The sequence below is a fragment of the Mauremys reevesii genome, linkage group 4 (genome assembly GCF_016161935.1).
Source record: "Mauremys reevesii isolate NIE-2019 linkage group 4, ASM1616193v1, whole genome shotgun sequence".
NCBI lineage: Eukaryota > Metazoa > Chordata > Testudines > Geoemydidae > Mauremys > Mauremys reevesii.
The window spans coordinates 83591492-83600957 of NC_052626.1; the positions used below are offsets into that span (position 1 = coordinate 83591492).

General features: G+C 39.2%; 1 long non-coding RNA gene across 1 annotated transcript; it reads right to left on the reverse strand.

Annotated features, from left to right (window-relative positions):
- Positions 1-3983: 3983 nt before the first annotated feature.
- LOC120404583 lies at positions 3984-7321 on the reverse strand. The gene is made up of 3 exons (XR_005598045.1): positions 7198-7321; positions 6262-6337; positions 3984-4451 (listed from the first exon to the last, which is right to left on the reverse strand). It is a non-coding gene; the product is annotated as an uncharacterized LOC120404583 (long non-coding RNA).
- Positions 7322-9466: the final 2145 nt, after the last annotated feature.

Sequence of the window (9466 nt, forward strand, 5' to 3'; positions counted from 1 at the left end):
CTTAAAGCATTCAGTTCTGCGCTGCCCTTTTACCTTCTTACTTCGAACTACTGCAATGCTTTCCATACCAAGTTAAAAAAGAGGTGATCATAAAATAATAATTTACTTTCTGTTCTCCTGCACTGGTTCAGATTTTATGGCATATCCTAGTATCTCGTATCCTAGTAAATATGACACTCCTCTTTTATCTCCTACACCTGCCACTATAAACTATTCTGAGCTATTGAGCCTCTCGGAGCTGTTTCACAATATCAGAGTCTTGCTATGCCAAGTTCAATCATAGTAAGTTTCCCCACCCAAAAACTGACAAGCAGGCTGTAAAAGTGTGATAATAAAAGTGCATGAATATGAAATAATTGTCCACAATGACAGCCTAGTGGCATGTGTGTGTTGTTAAGTTACTAATGCTGTACAAACAGCCACTCAAACCGCAAAGCTACCAAAGGGAAATAAGTAAACTAAACACACTGATTATTGATAAGCCAATGAAAGGTATCAACTGCAGTGAACTATGGGAATGTGAACCTTGATCATTCAAGTATTTAGAATACTGGAGCCACATGGCAATTAGTTTTGTTCAGCTACTAAAATGGGTATGAGCAGGAAACCCCCCAAACTTTTCATCCAAATTTACAGGGACTTGACTCATCAAAGCATACTTCTCATTGTTGTCAGTGTTTAGTTCACTGCAGAAAGGTTGGGCTGGAACAGCCACTACAAAAGAAAACTCCATAAGGGTCCCTGTGGGGATGTGCTTCCAAATGTTCCCATTGGTAGGGAAGAGTAAAGTTTAACCCTTTGAAATTAGCAAAATCCTGCATATCTCCATGGGCCAATGGATCCCAGGGCAGTTTCCATAGGAATGCCAAGCCTCCAATCTGGTTCTCATTGGTCAAACACTTCCTCAGAGGGCTGGGTTTATACATGTTTATTTTGTGCATGCTTCTAGAATAGACTCAATATCAACCAAAATGTGGTAGGCGAATGCAAGCATGGGAAAGAATAAACTAGCTGGGAAAGATTATAGGTTATTAATATAGTGATCTTCATACCTACAAACCAGTGTCATCTCTTTGATTCCCTCTAGCAAAATGGACTTTTTAATCAGTGCAGAGTGTACAGGTTTTAACTTAATACAATGAATTCCGTAAAAAATCTTTCCTATTGTGTTTTAAGACTAGTATGTGAAAGACAAAACACAAACTGATATTTTTCCACTGCTAACAATTTGAATCTAATTAGTTTGCAAAGGGTTGATGCTCAGACTAAGGGAACTCATATGTTTCCTTATAATTTAATACAATTATTAAATTGAATGTTACACATTTTATAAACATTTTTGTTTCCCAAGAAAAGACATCTGTGCAAACTAGGGCCGCAATCCTGCAACTAGTTGCATGTGGGCCGGACCACAGTGCCTCAGCAGACAAAGGATTCGACCATCACTGAGTCAGTTGCAGGGTCAGGGTCTAGAATACTGACATTCTGGGTGAAACAGTGAAGCTCAGAGTTCTCAAATGATGCCATGCCAATATTATTTTCACAAAAGTCTGTCCCGTCCTGGACAGAATACCCACAAAGAAGTCAAAGAATTAAGCATTCCTGAACTCCACTAGGACTGAGTGAAATCTTCACTAGCAATGGACTAAAGGGTTCAGGAAATAAAATAACAACTCACCCTTAGAATCAAAGGGCCTGATCTGGTCAGGTGCAGAGTATCTTTTGAAAACTATTGACCACTCTTAACCTCCACTGGGCTGGATTCTCCCCTGCCGGGCATCTTATGTAGTCAGTAACAGCTGTGCAGATTGAGCACAAGGGGGTTGTAATATGCAATCAATTAAGAATTCTTCACTCATAGCTTTCCAGCTGTGCAAAGGAAACACAGAACAAACGTAACCATCCAGATGGGGATTCCCCTGGCATGGTATACTGGCCTCAGTCACTCTCAGGGGAAGTCAGGGTGCTAGTGCAGAGGTGGGAGTGAGAATGTCAAGAGCAAGAAGGGATGGGACCAGACCTCCACCTATGCCAGGCTCCTAGGTGATCTTTTGGCTGCAGTCCAATTAGATTATTCCCTGGAGCTCCTCTTGATTACACTGGATATCAAATCATGTCACAGCAGTTCAGAATCATAGAAGTGCAAAGATGCTATAAAGCTACCTTTACATCTGCCCATCTCTCAGTTCCTGGGCTGTACCTTCTGAGAAGCGACATAGAAATGGATCCCTTTTCAGTTTGTCTGTACTTACAGCCTCATCACTGGCTCCTTCATTATTTGCAATATGTGTATGCGTACATTTCTATAGAACTCATCACCCTAGCCAGGTGCTATATGTGTCATCAGCCTACAGAGTGTTAAATAATAACGGTCTGATCCTGCACTGTTGAAGACTATGGCCAAATTCCCAATAACTTTTTGGTGGAGGAACAGCTTCTAAATTAAGCTCTTCTTTCTCTGTTTGATAACTTACATCTGAACATTTTTATTGCATGACTTCTGAAAACCTTGCATAGCTCAGCAGTGAGTAAATTTCTACTAATAGTAATTTGGACACATATTACAGCCCTTTGATCAGCAATAACAACACGGAACATTCTGTGTTAATCAGGTCAGCACGGTCATTATTTAACCTGCAGACAATGTGTGGCAGCAAAGTTTAAATTTTCAACCTTGAAAAGGCAACTAGCTTTGCTAACCAACCCCACTGAAGGCAGGCAGAGATCCAAGAGGCTCTTTGAAGACTGGAAACAACAAACAAAGTTAATCTTCTAACAGGAATAATTTCAATAAATCTGACTTTATTGTTGAAGCCACAAATAAGGAAAAATTCCAGGCTGTATCTTAAGTTATGGACAAGGACTGCGTAGTGTAAATCAGGAGGGAGGTTGCAAAGAAGTCTTTAAAACACCTTTAAACTCCCCCAGTAGTGGTCAGCTGTGTGCCAGGCTGGAGACCAGTGGAGATAAAACAGGAGACTGACAGGGCAACAGAGCTCTAGCTATGCCCTTCTACACAACTAGTTAGTTCAGGTACTGAAGCAGTGAAGCCATAGTATTGTGCGCTTCAGCATGGGTTAGCCCTGTGCGTAATTACCTAGGGTTAGAGAGAAGGTTCAGAGAAGGCTCTCTCTAAAGCACACAGTGCCACAGTTTCACTGCTTCAGTACACAAGGTAGCTAGATTAACGCTAGCTTGGATATGTCTACTAGCCATTCCTTTACCTTCTGTTTTCACAGTATGGAATATAGCAATACCTTAAGACATCTCTGTGCTTACTGAACATTTTCATATGCACAAATGAAACTAGGTGCCCAACTCACACTGACTTTGCCTGTGAAAATCTCCCCTACCAACATTTCGATTGTTCTCACTGCAGACAGTCACAAAGAGCTTTATGTGCAGAGATGTCATCATTCGGACACATTTTATTTGATCAAATCTGAATGATGACACCAAGCAAAACTATGAATTTGCCAGTAAGATCAGAAAGACTGTGACATGTGACTGTATCCATGTGTCTGAATTCTAATTTCTATATGATGCCTACTTGAATTTCTAAATTTGTCCACTTCAGCCTCGATAAACTGTATCCTTCTAAAGCAACAAGAGGTTATTAGCCTGAATATTTGTAATTTGCATATTAACTGAAACTGCTTCAAGAAAGCCATGACCTATACCTGTGCCACAAACCAAAGGGAAGATTAACTGCATAATATGCAAATGATATTGTTTTGTTTCATTTCAAGGGTGGAGGTTTCCCCAGGTTCTCTGTAAACAGAGCAGATTGGACATGCCACTTATAAACGCAGATATATCAACAGATTAGCGAAGGAAGCATTGCTAATCAAATGTCAATATATGTTTTGCAACAGAAAAGGAAGCAGTTATAATTATGTTCTGTCCTAGTTGCAAAAGAAAAGGATGTTTAATCAGACTATTAATAACACTTTAACCCACTTCTAAATGAAGTGACACCTGGCTTTAAACTTTTATTTTTTTAATAGTATTAGACCTTGGTCCAGACATTTGTGCACCTGCTTGGCCTTAAGCACATGAGTTATCAACTTTGACAAGACTATTAGAAGAACAAGAAACACTGACATGTGAGGAACTAGGTATAATAGAGTGTTATTCTGAAACTTAAAGTTTACAGGGTTCTTTTGTAATATCGACGTAAGGTTTGCATGAACTAGCAATTCCTTTGTTTTCTGTTGTCTTTCTGTTCTGTAGATTGCTGGTAAATAGTACTTTTGACTAATCTCCATCACTGAGCAGGGCATTGGCTATTATATCTGGTAAGGTTATGTGCTGGTTCTTTCAAGAAAATCAAACTATGCCCTCCCCAAGGAGATATACACCTTCATTGTTCCGTACCAGTCAAAGACATGAAGATGGCTACAGCTCCTCCAAAAAAAATGCTCCAGCACTGCAGGGCCGATGGGTGCCACCTGTGAACACAGGATAGCTGTATTAGCTGAGAGCACAAGACATAACAGTATTTCAATTTAGAACAATGACAGTCATTAAAGTTCCCAAACAAAATGTGTACTTTTGAGTGTGGGGAGGAGAGAGGCTGTGCAGGAATGTATTTTATGAGTAGATGTCATGTCTTAAATGTAGTATGGTTAAAAGCACAGGACCAGGAATTCTTCATTCCATTCCTGGCTCTGTCATTTCAATTTATTTGTGCCTCCTTTTACACATATGTAAGAAGCTGGTATTAATACTTACAGCCTTACAGGGTTGTGATGAGGATTAATTCAGTAATGTTTGAAAAGCATCTTGTCATCCTTAGATGAGTACTTTTACGAATGTGCAAACTTCTGATATTATTAAAGGGTGCATAGATAAAAATGAAATAAAATTGTACTTAAAAATAACCCAAAACCAGGAAGACCCATGAATTTCCTGGGTTGAATATACATATGTCTGACACTAACAGCCAAAGAGAGTGCTTTATCTGTGTTCATATCCCAAAGCAATTTCCTAATCTACACTATCGTAGCATAAAAGAAATACACAAACAATACTATTAGAATATCATGATAATTCCTAAATATAGGATTAGATTTTAGGACCACCCGATTCATTCCTCCAAACTGCACTTTGTCACCAGAAACTTTGAGTAGTTTACAGTGTTAGAAAGGGTGTTAATATCAGTTAATTCTCTCCCTCCTCCAGAACAGGCAAATTCAATCCTCTTGTGCGCTGAGACTTCCAGGACATTAAGGTAGTTATCAACATCTATTGCAAATTATTGGAAGTAATCAACACAACTATTGCCAATTACTGCTACTAATTAGCAGATCATCTCATTAGAAAGACTAATTTCTTTGGTCTGACTGCATATAAAGCAGTACAGTAGCTTGTACTTCAGTAATTCTACATTTCTATCTGTAATACAAACATATACAATATATTGTAGCACCCAAGTTACTTAAAACACATTCATGTCATTTTGTGTAAGACTAATCTTCATTTCCCTTGAAGTTACCTTACTGTTAGTAAAAGTTGTCAGAACCCAGAGACACTTTAAGCACCATGGATCAGCTTGTAAGAGAAGGGGACATCTTTCTTTGTGAATAGGGGGTTATATGGATTCCATGCATGAATATAGGATTTTCTTTTAAAGTCACAGAGCACTTTCAACATTTACTGGCTTGTGCTGCCGGCCACATTCCATTTGTGACTTGTACCCTAATGTGCACAGCACTCCATTTAGTAGCTTATTTTCACCCCATGTTAGCATTCAGTATACATAAAATGCAGAGAATCTCTTTGTTAAACAAACTCACTCTGATTACACTTTCAGTTTCTTTGCACGAAGCTGACTACAAAGTATAAATATGTTTAGGGTCTCAGAGCTGGCCTTGGAAGATTGTTCACAAAGACGTGATTCATATCAGCTCCTGAACATTAACACTTTCCCTATGACTCATGCAGAAGGCTAAACAATAAAACAGAGTGCTTATTGAGGTTTTGTTTAACGTGTATGAAGAACCTATTAATAATATTTTTCATTTTAATTGTTTAACAATGTCACTCCTATTATTAGCTGCAAAGAGGTGGTGTTTCCATTTCCATCCTGAAATGAATTCATGCGTCAATGACTGATATTAAGGTTATTTAATAGCTAAAAAATAAAGAATGCACTATATAAAGTACGGCACAGATATGACTGATACACTCATGTGAATTCGCTGATAAAACAAGAGAGGCAAGACAATTGCCTTCTTTAGAACATCATGCAAGACTCACCTACAACAGAGCCAGCAACATATTGGTCAACAAGAGGCCTGTTCTCATATAGTTATATTTCCCCCAAAGAGATTATCTGAAAGATGAAGCAGAGAATATGGCCTCTCTCATACAATGGCGTCTTTTAGCTCTTCTATTTGGTCCCTAGGTACTATGGTGTTCACTACACTAAACATGGATAGAGCAAAGGATGGATAAAATAAGAGAGTTGTATCTTAGGACTTTCTATGCTGCTCACCACCACATTATCAAAGCAGGTAAATCCTTACTTGTGATTGGTAAATCTGAAATAGATGAGAGTTTAGGTTCAATCAGATAAGCAACCACAAGTTGGAGGCTTCTTATCTGAACTGTTTGAAACTGAGCACTCCTGACTCCTGACTCTTATCTGTTTTAGAGGCGTCATCATTATCTACCTACCTACCTAGACAATATTTCATTTACAGCCTAGAAAACTATTAAGGGCCTTTGGGAGCATGACTGCCAAGGACACAGGTACCAGATAATACAACACACATTAAAATGCATGCTTTTTTACTGCTCTTTTCACTATCATGGCACTATTCTTAAGGTAGCACCACAACCCAGAGGTCATCCCATTTACATCCCAGTCTTTAAATTTCCATGTCACAGTCATCTTCTGGCTGTGAAGACCTGGATGCCTCTTTGTAGAGACTTTTCCCTTCCACGTCACTATGTAATTAATCAGAGACCACTCAAGTTGTAACATGAGGCACTCCCCTATCTCAGGGCTGGCTCCACCTCACTCCCAGACTCTTTTACCTCCAGGAGCCAGAATCATTATGATCCCTTTTATGTGGATCCCAGAAATCACAGTATGAAATATATCTACATGTATCCTCAGGTTCAGAGTAATTCACTGGCTAGTATTTAATTATATTATAAGCAGCTAAATCATACTGCTAAAAGGCATACCCAGAAATAAAGATTCAGGTCTAAAACAGCACCAGATAAAGGACCATAGCTGGAACTAAGGCAAGTATTCCTAAAACTTATTCATCTCTTGAAATGAACACAGACTTAAAAGGACACTAGAAAGAGTGAACTGGGAGAGAAAATGTAAAAGGAGCTAAGAATACTGAGCAGCTGAAGGAAAAAACAACATAACAAACAGTAGCAAGTTACAAAATGGCCACTTCAGAACTGCAGCTGCTAGTCTCTGCCAAAATTAAAAGGCCAGACCCCACCATCCAATGGATCCTGGGGAAAAGTTACTAGAAAAGGTCAATTCTATAGTAGGGAGAGTTGATAGAGCTCAGGAACTTACCAAGGAAGATGTTGCTTCAGTACTGAATGTTTCACTACTTTATCACAGTAGGTGTTAGTGGGTCTTATCTTCAAACAATTTAACAAACCCTGCAGTCCATATTTAGTCTAAAATTCCACTTAGTCCTTTGGGAATTTGGCTTATCCTAATTAGTTTCAAGACTGAGCTTGATAAATTTATGGAGGGGATGGTATGATGAAATTGCCTACAATGGCATATGGCCCATCTGCATCTGCTAATAGCAAATATCTCCAGTGGCCAGAGATAGGGCACTAGATGGGAAGGGCTCTGAGTTACTACAGTGAATTCTTTCCCAAGTGTCTGGCTGGTGGGTCTTGCAGACAAGTTCAGAGTCTAACTGATTTCTGTATTTGGGGTCAGGAAGGAATTTTCCCTCAGGTCATATTGGCAGAGATATGGGGAAAGAGGGGTTCACCTTCCTCTGCAGCATTGGCTATGGGTCACTTGCTGGTTTTTATAAGAATAAATGGTGAATTCTCTGTAACTTGAAGTATTTAAATCATGATTTGAGGACTTCAGTATCTCAGCCAGAGGTTAGGGGTCTATTAGAGGAGTGGGTGAGGTTCTGTGTCCTGCAATGTGCAGGAAATTAGATTAGATTATCAGGATGGTCCCTTCTGGCCTTAAAGTCTATGAGTCTAAATTTTGGATGAGAATCGGAACCTTGAGCTTGTCCTACCCTATGAGCAGGCATCCTCTTGAGAGGAACCATGGTCTTGTGGTTAAAGCACTAGCTGAGTAATCAGGCTAACTAAGTTCAATTCCTGACTCTGCAATAGACTTCCTGGATGACCCCAGACAAGTCATTTAATCTCTCCTTGCCTTAGTTCCTCTTTTGTAAAGCATGGATGATAATTCTTCCTTTTTCCCTCTGCCTTTTCTATTGAGGTTCTGGTCCTGCATCTGACAGTACACAGACAGACTGCTACCCCCATTCAAAACCCCATTGACTCCAAAGTAAAATATAAAGAAAAAGTATAATTATTTTTATTTCATTAACACCTTGCAGTCCTAACAGAGCTCAGTCCCCAAGGGTGCTAGGCACTGTATACACAGAATGACAGACAGTCTATGCTGCAAAGAACTTATCATTTAAGAACTTGTCTACACAAAACCAACATGGTTAATTAATTAAATTGATACAAGATGCTTGTGTGGACACTCTTAAATGAGCTTAAGAAAGCACCTTATAGCAATTCAGCTTAAGTCAGTAAGGAACTGATTTAGGATAAATCTATATAAGGCAGCTGTAAACCCGTGTAAGAGTGACCTCAAAATAGAGTTGAGCCACTGTAACCACTGGGGGTAGACCCATAAGTTATGGTCTACCCATTGGGGGTAGACTATATATTACTGTGTGTTTGTACAGTGGCCAGTACAATGCGGCCCTGATCTCACCTCAAGGTGCTCCTGTACTACAAATAATAATGAGTAATGGACAAAAAGATTCTATTTTTCCAAGGTTTTTCAGATTGCCTGAAAAATGTGAACCACCAGAATGTTTAATTCCCCAATTCTTATCTCAGCCACAAATGACTAAAAAAGTGGAAGGCAAATATGAGCAGGGGAAGCATTTCTTCATGTTTTCATATGCTGCTTGTTGCTAGGAAAAATATTTCCTTAGCATCTCTGTGAGCTCTGCATGTCAGCTTCACTGGAACTCTGCTGTTTGCCAGAGAGTATAAACCAAAGCAAATGTCAGAAAAATAGGAGGAGGAAGAAACAACACTTGGAAAATTTACCCCCATAGTGAGTATTTGTACCCATGTGAATGCTTCTCTTTCATATATATTTGTTTGTCGGTGGTTGGACACAAATGTACAGAACGGAACAGCACTCACCTATTTTCAGATCCATCTTTCTAGAGCAAATGGCATATTTCTGTTTTGGTTCTTT